The sequence below is a fragment of the Chlorocebus sabaeus genome, chromosome 10, assembly GCF_047675955.1.
Source record: "Chlorocebus sabaeus isolate Y175 chromosome 10, mChlSab1.0.hap1, whole genome shotgun sequence".
Lineage (NCBI taxonomy): Eukaryota > Metazoa > Chordata > Mammalia > Primates > Cercopithecidae > Chlorocebus > Chlorocebus sabaeus.
The window spans coordinates 21,089,029-21,112,402 of record NC_132913.1 but is presented as its reverse complement, the minus strand read 5'-3'; the positions used below and the strand labels follow the sequence as shown (position 1 = coordinate 21,112,402).

General features: G+C 40.9%; 2 protein-coding genes and 1 pseudogene across 25 annotated transcripts in view; 2 read left to right on the top strand and 1 right to left on the bottom strand.

Annotated features, from left to right (window-relative positions):
- The window catches only part of R3HDM1 (R3H domain containing 1), a 195,412-nt gene extending 194,096 nt beyond the window's left edge, over positions 1-1,316 (bottom strand). For 10 of the 16 annotated variants that reach the window (XM_037988052.2, XM_037988054.2, XM_007964825.3 and 7 more), the window contains exon 1: positions 1,148-1,314. The gene's annotated coding sequence lies outside the window, so the exon portion shown is untranslated. Of the gene's footprint in view, positions 1-1,147 lie in introns of all 16 variants that reach the window. The other 6 variants (XM_073019637.1, XM_073019638.1, XM_073019639.1 and 3 more) reach the window with 2 other exon arrangements.
- Positions 1,317-1,559: 243 nt separating this feature from the next.
- ZRANB3 (zinc finger RANBP2-type containing 3) overlaps positions 1,560-23,374 on the top strand; it is a 317,061-nt gene continuing 295,246 nt past the window's right edge. For 2 of the 9 annotated variants that reach the window (XM_007964848.3, XM_007964840.3), the window contains exon 1: positions 1,560-1,619. The gene's annotated coding sequence lies outside the window, so the exon portion shown is untranslated. Of the gene's footprint in view, positions 1,654-2,041; positions 2,138-2,162; positions 2,282-9,221; positions 9,328-23,374 lie in introns of those variants that run through there. The other 7 variants (XM_007964847.3, XM_007964842.3, XM_007964843.3 and 4 more) reach the window with 6 other exon arrangements.
- On the top strand, positions 2,171-22,839 carry LOC103216983 (ras GTPase-activating protein-binding protein 1-like; annotated as a pseudogene).

Below are 23,374 nucleotides of genomic sequence, written 5' to 3'. Positions count from 1 at the left end.
TAGCCAAATATGCCAAATTTTTAGAAATTGAGACGTGTCCAATTATTCCTGTCAGACTGGTATCCTACTAAATACTTAGAAGATCTTGTTTCAAATATTATAAATGGGTAGACTTCCAGTTTGACTTTAGCCATCTTTTCATTTAAAAGTTTTTGTCATCAATGACATTTAAGCTAAAAACGGTTTCTTAAAGTTACAGTTAGGTAAACTATAACCATGAAGATACATATATTTAGAAAATTTTATTAGAAAAACCATTTGCTGTTCACGAATCCTAATTTGGAAAGCACCTCTTCACCTTTTACTTAGTTAACTTACTATCCCAGGACAATTACACACGGAGCATGATAGTCCCAATAATTTAAGTTTCTTTATAAAAACAAGCTCAACCGAGGCACCCTTTGGACTTAGTCACAACAACAAAACAAAACACCAAAAAACTTCAAAGCACACAAAGATTTGTTGGCAGCCTAAGGTTCAGTCATCAAAACGTGTGTAAATCAGATCCCGGGGGACCGTGACACTGACAGTCATTCAACTTTCTTTTTAATATTCCCATTGTGCTTTTGCTAATACCACAGGGAAAATGTACCTACATTTCACCAACCGGTCGAAGCTGAAAATTCTCTTGGTGCAAGGCCAGGGGATGCGGCCGTGGGAGCCCGGGGCATCGGCGCCAGCCACCCGAGAGAGCAGCACCACGCTCCTGGCAGGCCTGCTGTGGCTGGCTCCCGAGTCCCTGGGGCTGCAAGAGCAGCCGCGGAGGCAGCAGCAGCCATGGCAGGGACTCGGGAACCTTTCCCCTGCCTCCTCCGCTAGGCCTCGAGGGGTTTGCTTTTCACATGGCCCCCGAGTGGGGGCGGTGGGCACAAGGTAGTGGCTGCAGCTGCAGCCGCAGCCGCAGCCGCGGGCCAGGCGAGACTGGCTCACTCGGAACCCGACCTAACGGCGGGCTGGCAGCAGCGGGACGTCGGAAGGCCCTGGCTGGAGCGCCGACGACGCGGCGGGGAAGGCCACCTTCTCACACACCGCATCTCTCCCCTGCCTGCCTCCTTCTCCGTTAGCGCTACCGGTTGGCGGGCGGGGGAGGGGAGCGAGGCGCGTTATTCCCGGGGAGCTGGACGGGGGAGGGGAGGGCATCTCTTACCCGCGTTACTGAGGAGGAGGAGGCGGTTGGAGCGCGGCGCGGCGGGGCGACGGCGGGGCTGGGGGGTGCAAGTAAGAGTCTTACGAAAGGGAATTAACCCCATCACCAGCCCGGACACCGGCTCCAGCGGCAGCCGCGGCTGGCAGAATCCCGCCCCTTCCCACCACGCACTAGCCCCGCCTCTTCGTTCTCTTTGAGCGGCAGCCGACTACTCATAGGTTGTACGTCCCCAGAGTGACATGGGTGTTGCCCAATCACGCTTGAAAAAACTGCCTTCTCTCCACCCCTTTACCTCCTCCCAGGCCTCGGAGAGCCGTGCCAAATCTTCCTCCAACCTCAAGAGAAAAAGAACCAATCCGTGATAAGTAACCGCCCTTGAAGGGCACATAAGCCAACCAATGGTAAAACTAGGAGGACAGCCATTTTGCCCACTTGTAAAAGAGCTACCTTTTCCCACGAGTTGGATCCTGAGGTGAGGGAGTTTCGTGAGTTTTTACTGACTCGAGGTATTTAAAAGACAACCATATTTCCTCAGCGGGTATTCATAGTGCTTTTTAGGGGTAAAGGAAAATTATCCTCCATGTGGGGCGAAGTGAGGCATGCTGCTTAAGGGCTTGGCTCCTCCCCTTAGCGCTAACGGGTTCTGAAACGAACACCTGGTTTCTCCAGCGTCAGTGGCGGAGGGCGGGGTGATTGCCCTTTCGACCTGGAGTGGACTACAATTCCCAATACGCTTTTCCCCTGCTCATAACCTCTCCTCCGTTCACTTGTCGCGGTGGTTGGCTGGAATTGTAGTTCCTGAGAGGTACCCATGCCGCCGCCTCAGCCAATGAAAAGGGACAGAGTTTTGAATGACTTGGAATTAGGGAGGAGAACGAGTTGTCGCGAGGCTATATTGAGCCCTTTTCGCAACCCTAGCAGGAGAGAAATGATGGAAGAAGGGTAGGCAGAAGAGTTTCCTCAAAACACCATACGGGTTTTAAATTATTAGTACGTATTTGAACTCGTCTACTTTCACGTAGTCCCGTTGAACGTCACTTCCGCTTAGGGGCGGACACGTCCCAAACCTGTGGCGGGAGTTGGAGATGCTGCGGCGAATACGCCAGGTGTGACTGTCTGGAAGTGGCGTGGCGGGCAAGTCGCTAGTTTCTTGCATGGGAGATAAAAAGTTGAACGGAATTTAATGGCATTTTAAGAAGGAGTGGGTGACATGGGATGGGGGTAATTCCCAGGGCCCTCATACTGTCTCCACCCCGGCCTTCAATCGCGGGCGTCTCGGCCTGCTGGCTTTTAGATTGCACGGCTAAATTTGTAGAAAGTACCTCTAATGCCTTTAGTCTTCGCGTGGTCAGTTCGAACTGTAAAGACAGGGCTCCGAAGTTCTGAACTAACTCCTCCCACATTTACAGACACACTTTTTTTTTTTTTTCTTTTGAGAAGAAGTCTTGCTCTGTCGCCAGGATGGAGTGCAGTGGCGAGATCTCGGCTCACTGCAACCCTCGGCTCCCGGGTTCACGCCATTCTCCTGTCTCAGCCTCCCGAGTACTGGGATTACAGGCGTGCGCCACCACGCCTGGCTAATTTTTTTGTATTTTTAGTAGAGACGGGGTTTCACCGCGTTAGCCAGGATGGTCTCGATCTCCTGACCTCGTGATCTGCCCACCTTGGCCTCCCAAAGTGCTGGGATTACAGGCGTGAGCCACCGCGCCCGGCCCCAAACACACTTCTAAAGTCAGCTTTGAAGGAAAAAAGTCACATAAAAGGGCTTTTCTGTTTGAAGGATTGATAATCAAGAGTGGGCCCATCACCATTCTTTGAATAACGACCATTTATTAAACGAGTGGCGGACAGGCGCGGTGGCTCAGGCCTGTAATCCTAGTACTTTGGGAGGCCGAGGCGGGCGGATTACTTGAGGTCAGGAGTTCGAGATCAGCTTGGGCAACATGGTGAAACCCTGTGTCTACCAAAAACACACACACACACATTAGCGGACGTGGTGGCAGGGATCTGTAGTCCCAGCTACACGGGAGGCTGAGGCAGGAGAATCGCTTGAACTTGAGAAGTGGTTACAGTGACCCAAGATCGCGCCACTGCACTCCAGCCTGGGTGACAGAGCGAGACTCCATCTCAAAACAAAATCAAAAACAAAAAACGTGACCACAGGGTGCCAACTATAATACACCGATGAATAAAGGCATCACTAAAAGGGTTAAGGAACCCACAGCCTAATAATCTTAGCACGGTCAGGCCCTGGATTATGCCTCCTTCAGAGTTCAAGGGTGACTGTATAAGGTCCCCAGGAAAACTTACTGAATAAAGGAGATGCAAGTTACAGAAAAGACTTTTTCCCTCCCTATGCGTGTGCCCTTTATTCTTAAACTCTTTCCTTTATTATTTTGACTGAGACTTTCTCAGATAAATTCTAATTCAGTTTACTCCATGATTTTACTGAGATTTTCTCTTATAAATCCTCTTGTATTTATGGTATGAGCGCTTACACTGTATTGGGTACTATACCAGACTTTGTGGGTAGAGCAGTGCTTAAAAAGACAGGCTCCTTGTCCAAAAGTTGTGAGGAAGAGAGAGGCTAAACAAAATTGTAATGTCACTTACTCTTTTTATCTCTCTCTAAGTGAAGTCTTTAGTCACATTTTGTATGTTTACATTCTCTTTACATTCTACCTTTGGATTAAAACAAGCACGTTTTCCTCTTTGCATTATTTTTACTAAAGCACTAATAAATCTGTGTCCAATACTCATGAGTGATGTTTATATACAAAGTAGATGGTAAATTTTATAGTGTAATCCTGCTAGATATAGGAATATAACCATACCTTGCAGCAAGACATTTTTGTAGATCTACTAGGCAAAGTGTTGTCTGTTGCTTTTTAATGCAATTAGGATATTCAGTGATAATTTAGCAATGCAGTCTTCTGTAGATGCTTAGTTTTTTTTTATTTGTTTGTGTCGGGAATTCTTCAGTGTAAATCGAGTCACTAAACAGTAATGATGGCCATCATTTTACTGAGTTTCATTTGAGCCAGAAATGATGTTTTGTGTGATAAGTACATTTTCCTTGCAACAATCTATTAAGTCTTGACATTTTTATAGTTGAAGAAAGTGAGGCTCAATGGAGTTAAATAAGAATTGTAGAGGTCTGACCTGGTGGCTCACACCTGTAATCCCAGCACTTTGAGATGTCAAGGCAAGAGAATCACTTGAGTCTAGCAGTTCTAGACCAGCCTGGGCAACATAGGAAATCTCGGTCTCTACAAAAAATAAAATTAGCTGGGCTTGGTGGTGCATAGCTGTGGTCCAGCTACACAGGAGGCTCAGGTGAGGGAATCGCTGGGACCTAGGAGGTCAAAGATGCAATGAGCTGTGATTGAGCCACTGCACTCCAGCCTGGGGCAACACAGGAGACTCTATCTCAAACAAACAAACAAACCAATCAACCAAAAAAAAGAGCTTTAAAGTCTGAGGCCCCTTTTCAATGAATTTGAATTGAGATTCATATCCAGGCCTGTCTTGATTCCTGAACTCTTAACGACTGTTCATTTTGCCTCTCAAATTTTTATTAATCCTTCAACATGTGCCAGACACATAGTGATGAGGGAAACAAAATTCCATCCCAGGATTCTGGAGCCAATGGTGGCAGTCACTTCCTCTTTTAAGCCATCTTTTACCATGTACTTAATACTTAGTCCACACAAGAAAATATAAAAAAGAAAGTAAAGGTCATCTGCAATCCTATTACCTAGAGATGCCACTGTTTACACATACCTCTGTCTTTAGTTACAGATATGGACACATGTTTTATGATATAATGCTTTGCTTTTTTTATATTGAAAAACTTGCAAGAATGGGCTATGGGTATAACTGAATAGGTATCAGTATTATCATTTTTGATGGCTACTTTATTGTATAGCTGTAGCATGACCAATTCCCTGCTGATGGGTATTTACATTGTTTTCAATTAATAATTTATTTTTTATTGTGTTAAAAATGCATAACACAATTTATCAACTTAATTATTTTTTTTCTTCTTTTATTTTGAGACAGAGTCTTGCTCTGTCTCCCAGACTGGAGTACAGTGGCTCACTGCAACCTCTGCCTCCTGGGTTCAAGCGATTCTCATGTCTCAGCCTCCTGAGTAGCTGGGATTACAGGCCTGCACCACCATGCCTGGCTATTGTATTTTTAGTAGAGAGGGGGTTTCACCATGTTAGCCCACGCTGGTCTCGAACTCCTGACCTCAAGTGCTCCACCCACCTCAGCCTCCCAAAGTGCTGGGATTACAGGTGTGAGCCACCGTGCCTGGCCATCTTAACCATTTTTAAGTGTATAGTATGACCCTGAGTCTTCTCTGAGGCCCCACGAATGGGTGCCACATGATTGTTGACAAAAAGAGTCAAACTCTGTAAAATATGAGGCGATTTATACTGACCCAAATATGAGTGACCATGGCCCCATGACACAGCCCTCGGGAGGTCCTGAGAACATGTGCCCAAGGTGGTTGGGGTACAGCTTGGTTTTATGTATTTTAGGAAGGCATGAGACATCAATCAAATACATTTAAGAAATACATTTGTTTGGTTTAGAAAAGCAGGACAACTCAAAGTGGGGACTTCCAGGCTATAGGTAAATTTAAACATTTTCTGGTTGACAATTGGTTGAGGTTGTCTGAAGACCTGGGATTGACAGAAAGGAATGCTCAGGTTAAAGATAAAAGATTGTAGAGACCAAGTTTTACTGTGCAGAGGAAGCTCTTAGGTAGCAGACTTCAGAGAGAGCAGGTTGTAAATTGTTTTTTATTGGACTTAAAAGGGTGTCTGGCTCTTAGTTGATTATCTCCTGGATTTGGGAAGGAAGGAAAACAAAGTGGGAAGGGGATTCACTATAGAATATGGATTTTTCCTACAACAGGCTTTGCAGGACAATTTTAAGGTATGGCAAAGAAATATATTTTGGTGTTAAACATTTCTTCCTTGTCTCATAATGTTAGGCCAGAGTCAGATTGAAAAGTAAATCACAATATATAGGGTCAAATAAAACCCACCTAATTAAGAATTTATGGTTTGTAGGGCATGACTCCCTAGACCCCTTAGGTAGGAATTTGGGTAAGATAAAAAAAATCAGGTTGGGTGCATTGGCTCACACCTGTAATCCCAGCACTTTGGGAGGCTGAGGCAGGTGGATTACTTGAGGTCAGGAGTTCAAGACTAGCCTGACCAACATGGTGAAACCCCGTCCCTACTAAAAATACAAAAATTAGCCTAGTGTGGTGGTGTGCACCTGTAATCCCAGCTACTCAGGAGGCTGAGGCAGGAGAATGGCTTGACGGAGGCGGAGGTTGCAATGAGCCGAGATAGTGCCACTGTACTCCAGCTTGGGCCACACAGTGAGACTCCATCTCAAAAAAAAAAAAAAAAAAAAAAAAAAAATCAGACCTTAGTCCACAAGTACAATTAAATGTACCTTGTGCAATAGATCTCTAGAACTTTTTCATCTTGCAGGTGTGAAGTTCTATACTTACCAAACAACAACTGCATTTCCCCTGTATCCTTTGCCCCACAGCCACCATTCTATTTTGTTTCTGAATTTGACTACATACTTTAAATACCTCATATAAAAGTGGAATCATGTAGTACACTATTTGACTTTTTGTGGCTAATTTATTTCAGTTTCCATAATGTCTTCAAGGGTCATCAGTGCAGAGCATGATAGGATTTCCCTTTTTTTTTTTTTTTTTTTTTTTTGAGACAGAGTTTTGCTCTTGTTGCCTAGGCTGGAGTGCAGTGGTATGATCCTGGCCCACTGCAACCTCCTCTTCCTGGGTTCAAGCGATTCTCCTATCTCACCGTCTTGAGTAGCTGGGATTACAGGCACGCACCACCATGACCGGCTAATTTTTAAATTTTTGGTGGAAACGGGGTTTCGCTATATTGGCCAGGTAGGTCTCGAACTCCTGACCTCAGGTGATCTGCCCGCCTCGGCCTCCCAAAGTGCTGGGATTACAGGCGTTAGTCATTGTGCCCAGCCCAATCCTGTTTTCATTTCTTTCGGATATGTACCCAGAAGTGCGATTGCTGAACAGATTAGGTTTTATAGGTAACGCTGTCATGTGTGCTCTCTTTGTATGCTTCCCTGATTATCCTTGAATCTAACCTTTTAGAATTAGGTTTATTTAGCCACAAATACTCTGTGATCTCTAAGTTGCTCTTCAGAAAGCATGTTCCCATTTGCTTTCCTACTAATGGTGTTTGAGATCACTCATTCCCCGTGTTTTACTCTATTCAATCTGATCGTAAACAGCGATGGCTCATTATATTTCATTTGTATCTAGTTGAATTCTATTGATTGTGGAGCATCTTTCTTATGTTTATTATCCTTTGGTGTTGTCTCTTTTAATTAGCCTGTTGCTGTCATTGTCTCTTAATATTTTTTAAAAATTACTGCATAGGCTGTTCATTCTTTGTCACATATTTCTCACGTCTTTACTCCCATTTTGAAATATCTTTTAACTTTTTAATTTTTTTCTTAGAAGTTTAAATTATTTTAATGCCCAAATCTATCCATCTTTTTTTTTTTCCTAGCTTCTAATTTATTTGTGATGCTTAGAAATGCTTGCCCCACCCCAGATTAGTAAAAAATATTATGTATCTGATTAAAACTTTTTTTGTATTTTATAATTTAGCTGTAATTTTTTTGGTATAAGGAACAAAATAAAAATCTTTTTTAGGCTAAACCCGATACCATTTAGTAAATCATCTCTCCACACCCATTAATTTAAAATATCATTTTATCATATTCACAATTCTCATTTATACGTGGTTCTTTTTGGACACTGTTCTTTTTCATTGTTCTCTCTTTTCTTTGACTTGTACCATACCCATTATCTTAATTTCTGTAACTTTGTAATAATATGTTTAGGTGTCTAGAGGTAAGGTGTGCTCCCGCTCTTCTTTTTCCGTCATTTTCTTGTTATTTTCAGCTGTTCTTGTAATCTATTAGATTTTTGTCAAGTTAACAATCTCTGCACTTTTATATTTTAACAAAATGCAAGTTTGACATTTATATAGATACCAAATGTGACTTCTTAAAGAAAGCCAGATATTTCATTTCATAGTAACAATATAGAATTTTTCATGGGTGTCATCGAGGCTCAACGGGTCATTCTATCTTTGTTAAAACATATTTCTATTATAGAATTCTACAGGCCGGTCGCGGTGGCTCACTCCTGTAATCCCAGCACTTTGAGAGGCCGAGGCGGGTGGATCACCAGAGGTCAGGAGTTCGAGACCAGCCTGACCAGCATGGTGAAACCACATCTCTACTAAAATACATAAAATTAGCCAGCTATGGTGGTGCATGCCTGTAGTTCCAGCTACTCAGGAGGCTGAGGCAGGAGCTAGAACCCGGGAGGCCGGGGTTGCAGTGACCTGAGATTGTGCCATTGCACTCCAGCCTGGGCAACAAGAGCGAAACTCTTTGTCAAAACAAAAAAAAGAATTTGACCAAAATGGTTACAGTTTAAAAGCCCATCTTATTTTTTAAATTGTATAATCACTTTTTAAATACAGACAGTTGTATTTTGTAGCTGGCTTCCAGGAGAACCTGATAACTTCTAAATGCTCATCTCTAACTTACAACTATTTATCCCACTGTACTTCACAGCCTTCTCCAAGTACTTCAAATTCAGCATGTCCCAAATCATAGCCCATAATCTTTACCACTAAATCTGTTCCTCCTCTCTGTATTCTCTCGTTTGTTTATTTGTTCAAGGAATATTTATTGAGCATCTACTTAAAGAGTTACTGAATAATCAAGACTGTAGGCTGGAGTCTGCCTAGGCTTGATTCTTTGTTGTGTCATTTATTTGTGTTACCTTGGGCAGATTAATTGACCATCTGTGTCTCAGTTTCCTTATCTGTAAAATTGAGATAATAAGAATACCTACCTTAGAGGCTCTTGTGAGGATCAAATGATTTCATATATGTAAAACCCCTAAAATAGTACCTGACACATAATAAGTGTGTGTTGCTTTTTTATTAATATTGTTTCTGTTAATCAGGCTGATGCTAGGTGCTAGAGCCCTGAAATAAAACCATAAGGAAGTCTGTGGTCCCTGATTTATGAAGGCATTCTAACAGAAGTGAGAGACAAAATTGCCAATTACAGTAAGTATTTTAAGGAAAGCAAGTGGTATTAAGGGAAATTTAGAGGAGTCCAGTTGGGAGCTATTGTGCTAATCCTGTTGAGCGGTGATGATGGCTTGGGTTTGGTGATAGCAATGGAACTGGGGGAAAAAAAAGGATAGACTTGAGATACATTAATGTTTTGGGAATAATGAATAATAAGTAGATTCAACTTGGTGGTTTAGGGAAAGGGAGAAATCAGGAATGAAACCCAGTTTGAGTAACTTGCATGGTTGTACTATTTACTGAGACTACAGGGGCACACAGGTTTGGTGAGAAATCAAGACTGGTTTTGGACATTTAAGCTAAAAATGTCTGTGAGATATCCAAAGTGTCAGGTAGGTAATTAGATATAGGAGTCTAAAGCCAAGAGATTATGAATTGTATTACCTGGACTATTTGTGGTAGCCTTCTAAAATGTTATCCCTGTCCCCACATTCATTTTTCTAAACTTGACAAAGTAATCTTTGTAAAATAGCAACCTGATTACACTTTAAAAATCGCTTCCAATTCCTTACAGAGAAAAGTCCAAACTCTTAGCATGGCACCTCCTTGACTTGGCCTGTTTTTACTTCTTTACTGCATGTCACGAGGATCTTATTCTTTAGCTATACTAAACTGCTTAGGATTTTCTAAAACAACTTTTTTCTTTTTCTTTGAGATGGAGTCTCACTCTGTCGCCCAGGCTGGAGTGCAGTGGCGCGATCTCAGCCTGGCTAATTTTTGTATTTTTAGTAGAGACAGTTATTCACTATGTTGGCCAGGCTGGTCTTGAACTCCTGACCTCAGGTGATCTGCCTGCCTCGGCCTCCCACAGTGCTGGGATTACCCGCATGAGCCGCTGTGCCTGGCCAGATTTTCTAAAATCTTTATGCCTTTGCAATTGTGGCTTCTTTCTCCCTGTTGGGGAAACCAGCCCCACACCACCCAGCAGGTACTCCAAGTCCAGCAGAGACAAAGGAATTAAAAAGAGAGTAAGAGTTTAAAAGTCAGGTCCAGGGGACTGCAGCGTAGGAGGCTTTCTCAAAGCCCTGAGCTCTTGGCCTCCACCAAATTTATTGGTTTACAAACTCTTTGTTCTTAGGGCAAATGGGAGGGGTAGGAAGGGAAGAGGAAAAGGATTAATCGTTCAATAATATGTATAGCAGTGGCGGTTTCTGTGAATTTCCTCGAGCCAAGGCGTGAGAAATATGTGAATTGCGAGAGATCTTCTAAAATTTCCTAGCATAGTGGTTTACAGAAAGAAGTCACCTAATAAGTGGGAATTATTTTATCATTAGACTGAAAACAGTTGCCTGTAGAAAGAAAGTTTGCAATATTCTTCATTTTAAAGTAATTGGAGGCTGAGGTGAAAGGATTGCTTAAGGCCAGGAGTTCCAGACCAGCCTTTGCAATGTAATGAGACCCTATTGCAACAACAACAACAACAACAAAAAAATGTCCTGACCAAGATGGTGTAACCCCGTCTCTACTAAAAATACAAAAATTAGCCGGGCACAGTGGCAGGCACCTGTAAGCCCAGCTCCTTGGGAGGCTGAGACAGGAGAATCGCTTGAACCCAGGAGCTGGAGGTTGCAGAGAGACCAGATTGCACCACTGCACTCTAGCCTGGGTGACAGAGTGAGACTCCATCTCAAAAAAAAAAAACCAAAAAAAACCAAAAAACAATTAGCCGGGTGTGGTGGCAGATGCCTGTAGTCCAAGCTGCTTGAGGGGCTGAGGCAGGAGGTTGTGTGAGCCTAGGAGTTTGAGGTTACAGAGAGCTAATATTGCACCCCTGTACTCCAGGCAGAGTGACAGAGCAAGACTTTGTCTCAAAAAAAAAAAAAATTCATTTTTTCTCTTTGAGGTGGAGTCTTACTCTGTCGCCCAGGCTGGAGTACAATGGCATGAACTTGGCTCACTGCAACTTCCGTCTCATGGGTTCAACCGATCTCCTGCCTCAGCCCCCCCAGTAGCTGTGATTACTACAGGCAAAGACCTGCCACCACGCCCGGCTAATTTTTTTATTTTTTATTTTTAGTAGAGATGGAGTTTCGCCATGTTGGCCAGGCTGGTCTTGAACACCTTACCTCAAATGATCTACCCTCCTCGGCCTCGCAAAGTGCTGGGATTACAGGTGTGAGCCACCGTGCCCGACCAAAAAAGTAAAAAGAATTTAAGTGGGAAAAAAAAGATTTAATGAAGAGGGAGTGATTACTGATAGGTCCAGTAAGATGAAGACTGAGAATTCCTTACTGCTTGCTTCCTTCCTTTTACCTCCAATTCACAGCCTTTATACATACTATATACTCTTCCCAAAACACTCTTTGATCGCTTCCTCTCTGGTTAATGTTGTTCAAGTATCAACTTTGATGTATGTATATTTAGAAGACTTCCAAACACTTAATCTGAAAAATTAGTCCTATTCGTATGCTCCCTTAACACCCAGTACTTCCCCTATAGTCTTTCTTCAGAACTGCATGTAATAATATATTTACTGTTATATATCTGGAGCCTAGTGTAATGTCTGCTACATGTGAACAACTGAATACTTATTTGTTGAATGCATGAAAAAATGAAATTCAGGGAGTTGGATGATTACTTTTTATGGGATATAACTGTTTATAGGGCCAGTATATTAATATTTAAAATAGATATTTTCAGTGGGATTTAGCCCTGAAGTAGAGATGGAGCATTCATGTGATAAAAAGGGATGAAAGAGCCAAATATAGGTCTTACCTCTGCTGTTAGCTACATGATCTTGGAGTTTTATCTTTCTGGGTCTTGCTCTGTTTAGCTCACTGCAGCCTGGACCTGCCTGGCTCAAGTGATCTTTCTGCTGCTGCTTCCCAAAGTTCTGGGAGTATGAGTGTAATCATCATGCCCAAGCCAGGGTGTTTTATTTTTTTTTTTTGATCTAAAAAGATCATAGTGTTTGAGTTCATTGTAAATTCACAGGAGGTTGTAAGAAATAATGCAGAGAGATACTGTGGACCCTTCCCTAGTTTCCTCCAGTGGTAACATCTTAGAAAACTACAGTACAACCAAGATATTGACACAGTCAAAATAGAGAACATTTCCATCCCAGGAGGATCCCTCATCTTGCCTTCTTATAGTCACAATCACTTCTATCTCACCCCAACCTAATCACTAAAATATTATACATTTCTAAAATTTTGTCCTTTCAAGTAGGTTGTATAAAATGAAATAAAATAATAAATGGAATTAAAAATAATAAATGGACTCTCCCTGATGAACCACCTAATCTGAGGGACAGAAACAGTTTTCCCTGTCCAACAGTCAGCTCCAAATTCTCCCTCCTGAACCCTGTTGTTTTGGAATTTTTGATAGCAACAAACAGAAGTAGGAAGCAAGATTAAGCAAACAAGGAGATAACATGCTGCAGTGCCTCCCAGCAGATAGATCTTCTCAGTAGGGGAAGCATCTAGAATAGCAGCTAAAAGTGTGGCATCTGACATCTATAGCCACGTGACCTGAGTTTGTGACCCAGCTCCATAACTACAAGTTACAGGACTATGGTGGCTGGCAAGATGGCTGAATAGGAACACCTCCAGTCTGCAACTCCCAGCAAGATAACTCAGAAGGCCGGTGATTTCTGCATTTCCAGCTGAGGTTCTCAGCTCATCGCATTGGGACTGGTTAGATAGTGGGTGCAGCCCATGGAGGGCAAGCCAAAGCAGGTCACCCAGGAAGTGCAAGGGATCAGGGAACTCTTTCCCTTAGCCAAGGGACTGTGCCATGAGGAACGGTGCATTCCAGCCCAGATACTACGCTTTTCCCGTGGTCTTTGTATCCCACAGACTAGGAGATTCCCTAGGGTACCTAAACCACCAGGGCCCTGGGTTTCAAGCACAAAACCAGGCGGCCCTTTGGGCAGACACCGAGCTAGCTGCAGGAGTTTTTCATACCGCAGTGGCTCCTGGAACACCAGTGAGACAGAACCATTCATTACCCTGCAAAGGGGGCTGAAACTAGGGAGCCAAGTGGTCTACCTCAGCAGATCCCACCCCCAGGAGGCTAGCAAGCTAAGATCCACTGGCTTGAAATTCTCACTGCCAGCACACATTCTGAAGTCTATCTGGGATGGGTGAGCTTGGTGGGGGGAGGGGCATTTGCCATTACTGAGGCTTGAGTAGGTGGTTTTCCCCTCACAGTGTAAACAAAGCTACTGGGAAGTTTGAACTGGGTGCAGAACCCACCGCAGCACACAAAGCCGCTGTAGCCAGACTGCCTCTCTAGATTCCTCCTCTTTGGGCAGGGCATCTCTGAAAGAAAGGCAGCAGCCCCAGTCAGGGGCTTATAGATAAAATTCCCATCTTCCTGGGACAGAGCACCTTAGGGAAGGGGTGGCTGTGGTCACAGCTTTAGCAGACTTAAACTTTCCTGCCTGTCAGCTCCGAAGACAGCTGCATGTCTCCCAGCACAGTGCTCAAGCTCTGCTAAAGGGTGGACTGTCTCCTCAAGTGAGTCCCTGACCCCTATGCCTCCTGACCTGGAGACACCTCATACAGGAGAGCTCCGGCTGGCATCTGGCAGTGCCCCTCTGGGATGAAGCTTCCAGAGGAAGGAACAGGCAGCAACTTTTGCTGTTCTGCGGCTTCTGCTGGTGATACCCAGGCAAACAGAGTCTTGGATGGACCTCTAGCAAACTCCAACAGACCTGCAGCAGAGGGTCCTGGCTGTTAGAAGGAAAACTAACATACAGAAAGGAGTAGCATCAATATCAACAAAAAGGACGCCCATACAAAAACCCATCTGAAGGTCACCAACATCAAAGACCAAAGGTAGATAAATCCACGAAGATGAGGAAAAAACAGTACAAAAAGGCTGAAAATTCCCCAAACCAGAATGCCTCTTCAAAGAATCACCACTCCTCACCAGCAAGGGAACAAAACTGGATGGAGAATGAGTTTGATGAATTAACAGAAGTAGGCTTCAGAAGGTGGGTAATAACAAACTCCTCCAAGCTTAAAGAGCATGTTCTAACCCAAGGCAGGGAAGCTAAGAACTTCAAAAAAGGGTTAGAGGAAAGAGAAAAAAGAATGAAAAGAACGAACAAAGCCTCCAAGAAATATGGGACTATGTGAAAAGACCAAACCTATTTTTGATTGGTGTACCTGAAAGTGACAGGGAGAATGGAACCAAGTTGGAAAACACACTTAAGGATGTTATCCAGGAAAACTTCCCCAACCTAGCACGACGGGCCAACATTCAAATTCAAGAAATACAAAGAACACCACAGAGATGCTTCTTGAGAAGAGCAACCACAAGACACATAATTGTCAGATTCACCAAGGTTGAAATGAAGGAAAAAATGTTAAGGGCAGCCAGAGAGAAAGATTGAGTTACCCAGGTGACAAAAGGAAGTTCATCAGACTAACAGCGGATCTCTCAGAAACCCTACAAGCCAGAAGAGAGCGGGGTCCAATATTCAACATTCTTAAGGAAAAGAATTTTCAACCCAGAATTTCATATCCAGCCAAACTAAGCTTCATAAGCAAAGGTGAAATAAAATCCTTTGCAGATAAACAATTGCTGAGAGATTTTGTCACCACCAGGCCTGCCTTACAAGAGCTCCTGAAGGAAGCAGTAAACTTGGAAAGAAACAACTGGTACCAGCCACTGCAAAAACATGCCAAATTGTAAAGACCATCAACACTATGAAGAAATTGCATCAACTAATGGGCAAAATAACCAGCTAGCATCATAATGACAGGATCAGATTCACCTATAACAATATTAACCTTAAATGTAAAAGGGCTAAATGACCCAACTGAAAGACACAGACTGGCAAACTGGATAGATTCAAGACCCATCGGTGTGCTGTATTCGGAAGACCCATCTCACGTGCAAAGACACACATAGACTCAAATAAAGGGATGGAGGAATATTTACCAAGCAAATGGAAAGCAAAAGAAAAAAGAAAAAAAACCACAAAAAACAGGAGTTGCAATCCTAGTCTCTGGTAAAACAGACTTTAAACCAAAAAAGATCAAAAGAGATAAGGGCATTATATAATAGTAAAGGGATCAATGCAACAAGAAGAGATAACTCTCCTAAATATATATGCACCCAATACAGGAGCACCTAGATTCATAAAGCAAGTTCTTAGAGACCTACAAACAGACTTAGACTCCCATACAGTAGTAGTAGTAGTAGGAGATTTGGAGATTTTAACACTTCACTGTCAATATTAGACAGATTAATGAGACAGAAAATTAACAAGGATATTCAGGACTTGAACTCGGCTCAGGGCCAAGCAGACCTAATAGATGTTTATAGAATTCTCCACCCCAAATCAACAGAATATACGTTCTTCTCAGCATCACATCACACTTATGCTAAAATTGACCACATAATTGGAAGTAATGCACTCCTCAACAAATGCAAAAGAACGGAAATCATAACAAACAGTCTCTCAGACCACAGTGCAATCAAATTAGAATTCAGGATTAAGAAACTCACTCAAAACCGCACAACTACATGGAAACTGAACAACCTGCTCCTGAATGACTGCTGGGTAAATCACGAAATGAAGGCAGAAATAAGTTCTTTGAAACCAATGGGAACAAAGACACAATGTGCCAGAATCTCTGGGACATAGCTAAAGCAGCATTTAAAGGGAAATTTATAGCACTAAATTCACACAGGAGAAAGCGGGAAAGATCTAAAATCGACACCCTGACATCACAAACAAATTCAAAAGCTAGCAGAAGATAAGAAATAACTAAGATCAGAGCAGAATTGAAGGAAATAGAGAACTATTAGTAGCCTACCAACCAAAACAGCCCAGGACCAGACAGATTCACAGCTGAATTTGTACCAGAGGTGCTAAGAGGAGCTGGTACCATTCCTTCTGAAATTATTCCAAACAGTAGAAAAAGAGGGACTCTTACTTAACTCGTTTTATGAGGCCAGCATCATCTTGATACCAAAACCTGGCAGAGACACAACAAAACAAGATGATTTCTGGCCAGTATCCCTGATGAACATCGATGCGAAAATATTCAATAAAATACTGGCAAACCAAATCCAGCAGCACATCACAAAGCTTATCCACCAAGATCAAGTTGGCTTCATCCCTGGGATTCAAGGCTGGTTTAACATACGCAAATCAATAAATGTAATTCATCACATAAACATAACCAATGACAACACATGATTATCTCAATAGATGCAGAAAGGGCCTTCCATAAAATTCAACATTCCTTCATGCTGAAAAAAACTCTCAATAAACTAGGTATTAATGGAATGTATCTCAAAATAATAAGAACTATTTATGACAAACTCACGGCCAATATCATACTGAATGGGTGAAAGCTAAAAACATTCTCTTTGAAAACCGGCACAAAGGATGCCTTCTTTCACCACTCCTATTCAACATAGTATGGTAGTTCTGGCCAGGGCAATCAGGCAAGAGAAAGAAATAAAAGGTATTCAGATAGGAAGAGAGGAAGTCAAATTGTCTCTGTTTGCAGATGACATGATTGTATATTTAGAAAACCCCATCATCTCAGCCCTAAATCTTCCTAAGCTGATAAGCAACTTCAGCAGAGTCTCAGGATACAAAATCAGTATTCAAAAATCACAAGCATTTTTATACACTAGAATAGAGAGCCAAAACATGTTTGAACTCTCATTCACAATTGCTACAAAGAGAATCAAATACCTAGGAATACAACTTAAAATGGAGGTGAAGGATCTCTTCAAGGAGAACTACAAACCACTGATGAAGGAAATAAGAGAGGGCACAACAAATGGAAAAACATTTCATGCTCATGGATAGGAAGAATCAATATCGTGAAAGTGACCATACTGCCCAAAGTAACTTACAAATTCCAATGCTGTCTCCATCCAGCTACCTTTGACTTTCTTCACAGACTTAGAAAAAACTACTTTAAATTTCATATGAAACCAAAAAAGAGCCCACATAGCCAAGACAATCCTAGGCAAAAAGAACAAAGCTGGAGGCATCGTACTACTGACTTCAAACTATTCTACAAGGCTACAGTAACCAAAGCAGCATGGTACTGGTACCAAAACAGATATATATAGATCAGAACACAGGCCTCAGAAATACTACTACACATCTACAGCCATCTGATCTTTGACAAACCTGACAAAAACAAGAAATGGGGAAAGGATTCCCTGTTGATTCCCTGTTTAATAAATGGTGTTGGGAAAACTGGCTAGCAGAAAACTGAAACAGGACCCCTTCCTTACACCTTATCCAAAAATTAACTCAAGATGGATTAAAGACTTAAACATAAGACCTAAAACCATAAAAACCTTAGAGGAAAACCTAGGCAATACCATTCAGGACATAGGCATGTGCAAAGACTTCATGTTTTTGCTTTTAGTGTTATCTAAAACCATACCATAACCCAAAATTACAAAGATTTGCTCTTGTGTTTTCCCCTTGAAGTTTTATAGTTTTAGCTGTTATTTTTTTAATTTTTATTTTTTAGCTGTTATGTTTTAATCTTTGTTCCATTTCAAGTTAATTTTCATATGCAGCTGAGGTGGGGGTTTAATTTCATTCTTTTATATGGACATCTAGTTGTCTCAGCACTATTTGTTGAAAAAGTTACTCTTTTCCTATTGAATCCTCTTAGCACCCTTGTCAAAACTCAATTGACTGTAAATGTAAGGGCTTGTTTCTGGACTTTCAGTTCTGTTCCACTGACCTAGCTGGTTGTCATTATGCTAGTAGTGCTACACTGTCTTGATTATTATCACTTTGTAGTAAATTTTACAACCAGGAAGTAGAAGTCCTCTAGCTTTGTTCATTTTCAAGATTGTTTTGGTTGTTCTGGGTTCCTTGCATTTCCATATGAATTTTAGGATCAGCTTGTCAGTGATTGAATTTTGAAAGTGTAATCAGCTGTGCATTCCTGAAATAAGCCCACTTTTGTCTTGGTGTCTTAGTCTTTTAGTTACTGCTATATTCGGTTTGCTAATATTTTGTTTACCTATGAATATGAGAGATTGTATTATGTATGTTTTTTCTTGTAATGTGCTTGTGAGATTGTTTAGGCTGGCTTCACACAATGAGCTTGAAAATAATACTCCTGTCTTTGCACCAAATGGGTCAGATTTGTTTATTGTGTTCTTGAAATCATCTTTATCCTGTTACAGTTTTAATCAGCTTGCATAATCAATTATTGAGAGACATGTGTTAAACTTTTCCACTGTGGTTATAGATAGATATGGTTGTGTCAAATTTTCCTTTTATTTTTATCAGTTTTTACCTTGTATATTTATTGATATATTTCGAGGCTAAATTTTTTAAATAAATATTTTATCATTATAAAATGCTCTTGTTTATTTTAATAATTTTTTTTTTTTGCCTGAAACCTATGTTATAATGTAAAGCAATACCAGCTATACTTTGGCATGTATGTCTTTTTTAATTCTTTTACTTTCAATGTTTATGAATCCTTCTATTTAAGGATATGTCTTTTAAAAGCAGCATGTAAATTTATATATATTTTAATTTAATATAGGAATCTTTTAATTTGTTTTTAGTCCATTTACATTTAGTATCTTTTCTAATTTACTAATTTTTTATCTATTCTGCAGTAAATTTCATCCAATACATTCTTAATTAAAAAAAAAAATTATCTCCCCAAAGTGTATATAGTTGTCTTCACCAGCCATTTACTTGTTATTTCCAAAATAAGTCTCTAGGTAGTGTGTTTTAACAATATCTGATTCTCCTCAATACAATTCTACTATTTACTTAAATGAGTCAGTGAATTCCAGTTGAATTTGCCTTGTTCTCAATTGAGTACAAAAACACTGTCTTGACCTAAAGGATGGAAAATAAATACTTCCTTCATTCTTTTTTTCAAGTGTTGCTTACCAAGCGAATTGCTTAGAAAATAAGTTCTACTAGATTTTGCTTTCACTAAATTTCCCTAGCCAATATTGTCATTTTGATTTTAATAACATGGTATTAAAAATTATGTATTGCTGGTGCAGACACAGTTGTGTGAAGGGTTTCTGCCATCATCAGTGCTGTGTAGCAGAGCTAGTTCCTCTCCCTCTCAGCCGCGCAGGTTTGGACATATTTGACTTTTCCCCCCAGGTTGAATTGACCAAAGCAATGGTGATGGAGAAGCCTACTCCCCTGCTGGTTGGGTGGAAATTTGTGAGACAGCATTACACACCGGTGAACCAGGCCCTAGACATGCTGCATAGATTTTATGGAAAGAACTCTTCTCATGTCCATGGGGGATTGGATTCAAATGGAAAGCCAGCAGATGCAGTCTATAGACAGAAAGAAATCCACAGGAAAGTGGTGTCACAAAACTTCACCAACTGCCACAGCAAGATTCTCCATGTTGATGCTTATGCTATGCTAAATGATGGTGTGGTAGTCCAGGTGATGGTGCTTCTCTCTAACAACAACCAGGCTTTGAGGAGATTCATGCAGATGTTTGTACTTGCTCCCGAGGGGTCTATTGCATCAGTTCTATGTTCATAATGATATCTTCAGACACCAAGATGGTTTTGTCACTGAGCCTCAGGAGGAGTCTGAAGAAGAAGTAGAGGAACCTGAAGAAAGACAGCAATCACCTCTGATTCTGGAACTTTCTATGATCAGGCAGTTGTCAGTAATGACATGGAAGAACATTTAGAGGAGCCAGTTGCTGAACTGGAGCCTGATCCTGAACCAGAACCAGAACAAGAACATGTATCTGAAATCCAAGAGGAAAAGTTTGAGCTTGTATTAGAAGAAACTGCTCCTGAGGATGCTCAGAAGGGTTCTCCAGCACCTGCAGACATATCTCAGACAGTATAGGAAGACTTGTGGACATTTTCTTGGGCATCTGTGACCAGTAACAACCTTCTACCCAGTGGAACTGTTCCAGTTACTGGGATACCTCCTCATGTTTGCAAAGTACTAGCTTCACAGCCCTGTACAGAGTCTAAGCCTGAATCTCAGGTTCCACCACAGAGACCTCAAAGGGATCAAAGAATACGAGAACAACGAATAAATATTCCTCCCCAGAAGGGACCCAGACCAATCTGTGAGGCTGGTGAGCAAGGTGACATTGAACCCCGAAGAATGGTAAGACACCCTGACAGTCACCAACTCTTCATTGGCAACCTGCCTCATAAAGTAGACAAATCAGAGCTTAAAGATTTCTTTCAAAATTATGGGAACATGGTGGAGTTGCACATTAACAGTGGTGGGAAATTACCCAATTTTGATTTTGTTGTGTTTGATGATTCTGAGCCTGTTCAGAAGGTCCTTAGCAACAGGTCCATCATGTTCAGAGGTGAGGTCCGTCTGATTGTGGAAGAGAAGAAGACTCGAGCTGCCAGGGAAGGGGACCCACGAGATGATTGCCTTTGTGGACCTGGAGGCCCTTTAGGTGGGCTGGGTGGTGGAATGAGAGGCCCTCCCTGTGGAGGCATGGTACAGAAAGCAGGATTTGGAGTGGGAAGGTGGCTTGCTCCATGGCAGTGAATCTTCATGGATCTTCAGGCGGCCATACGAACCCTAGTTCCTACAGAATGGTGAATTTCTTCGACCAGCCTTTGGTATCTTGGAGTATGACCCCAGTTTGTTATAAACTGCTTTAGTTAGTATAATTTTACTTCTTTTGTGTGTTAATGGTGTGTGCTCCTTCTCCCTCTCTTCCCTTTCCTGGCCTTTAGTCTTTCACTTCCAATTTTGTGGAATGATATTTTAGGATTAATGGATTTTTAAAGAAGAAGAAGAAGAAAAGACCAAATTTCCTTGCTTATTTTGCATGTACAGACTGGATTTTTTTTCTAACAGCCATTTCCCCAAAGGAATGTGTCTTGCATTATTGCTGACATTTGGTACATTTCATTCATTGGAATATTTGTTACTTTCTGTGTTTTCAAAAGCCTGTGAGAAATACAGGATTTGATAACATTTGGAAGGCAGGAAAACCCCAAACTGTTTCTTCTTTGAGAGTCATGACCACTTTCTGGTGTGGAGAAATTGCCATTGGAAAATTTGACAATTTTGATTCTTACTGGTAATGTTTAAAAACTGAATAAAAGGAATATAATTTTTATTTTGATATAGGATCATGAAACATTTCTAAAACCTGTTTTTACAGTGGGTTTGGAAAATTTGCCAATTTTGATTCTGACTGGTATGTTTAAAATTTGGAAAATTTGACAATTTTGATTCTTGCTGGTATGTTTAAAAACTGAATAAAAGGAATAGAATTTTTCTTCTGATGCAGGATCACAAAACAGTTCTAAAACCTACTGTTTTTACCATTGAAATTTCAATTGTGATACAGGTTTTAAATGTCTAGAATGCAACTAGATAGGCTTTTCTTGAACTGTTAGTTTTTTTGGAAGTAGAGTTTTTTCATGTTTAATTTGTATTTGTAAAAAAACAAAAGACAAAATATTCCCAAAACCCAGATAACAACCGTAACAAAACTGTTGTGCCTTCTATTTATCTTTTAGATTTGGCAATTGTTTAAAGAAAAATAATTTTTTAATATCTGGATTTGTTGTATTAGGTTCAGAGTATGTGGGGAATTGTAGAAACCCTCTTTTATCATCTTGTATGTCTTCTGTTAACATGTCTGTTATATCTTATTCTAAAATTGAGTCTCAAGCTAGAATCCCTCTGAAGACAGATGCTTCTCTAGAGGTTCTTTGACCTAAATGGTTCAGCATTTGTAGTAAGTTTTATTCTGGTGTCTAATCAGACTCCTATTCATAGCCCGTAAGAAGGAATGTGACTTTAAATGGACTTTGCTGATATGCTCCTGTTCACATTATTTTTTCTTTAAGTCATAGCCATATGGTAAATTTTCTGTTTTGTTATGGTTCTCTTTAATTGATGGGCATGCAGTGGGTGTTTCTTGAAAATGGTCAATGATTATTAAAATCTTTCCGGAAGAAAAATTTTTTAAAAAGTATGTATTGCTGGTTTCATTTTGATAGGCTTCCCCCGCCTTACTGCAAGTAAATTAATATACATATATTGAATAAAACCTTTTAAGCTAAACCTGTGAACTGAATACAGTATTCATGATTAAAGAGGTATGCACATTATTATAACTTAATTTCTTGGTAATCTAGAATGAAGATAAAATCTACATCTTCTTTTATTAATGTAATGTTGGTTACAACTGACTTTTTGTAGCAATTAAATCTATGTGGCCGAACCTACATGAGATATTCGTTGTTGTATCTTTTTTACTTTAGATCCTATAAATAGAAAATAATATTTTAAAAATTATTTTTAGGATTAACAAAAACATTCATGTTCTATTCATTAGATTGTACCACTACATGTTTTTAAGTTCTTTATGTATCCAAATATCTACTTAAATCATCAATGAGCCACACTATAATCTTAAGTTCAACTAAAATTTTTTTCTGTACATTTTCATAATGTTTTAGATTTCTTTAATCTTCACATTTAAATAACTATTTTTTCTCTTATTTGTGACTATTAAAACAAATTTTTGATTAATATAACTTTAGTTTCATTGTTTATTTTTACAAATATTGTGCCTGAGTCAGTCCTCATAAAAATACATCATGTAAGCGGCAGAGTGACCCCAAGTTACCACATTTTTTTGGAGTGTCTATTAAAATTTTTAGTAAAATTTGTAAAGTGCAAAGGAGTCGTTTTGCTTTGTTTTGTTATTCTCCCTCTCCCCCCCTCTCTTCTTTTCTTTTCCTTTCCTTTCCATTCCCCTCCCCTCCCCTCCCCTCCCCTCCCCTCCCCTCCCGAGTGCAGTGACAAGATCATAGTTCCAATTCCTGGGCTTAAGCAGTCCTCTCAAGCCTCCCAAGTAGTTGGGACTACAGGCATGCACCCCCACAACCGGCTAATTTTATGATCTTTTGTAAGCAACAGGATCTCGATATTTGCCCTGGCTGATCTTCAGCTCCTGTCCTCAAACTATTCTCCTGCCTCAACCTCCCAAAGTGTTGGGATTACAGTGATAAGCCACTGCACCCAGCAAAGAAAAAAAAAAGGAGTCTTAAATAAAGATGATAAACAGCA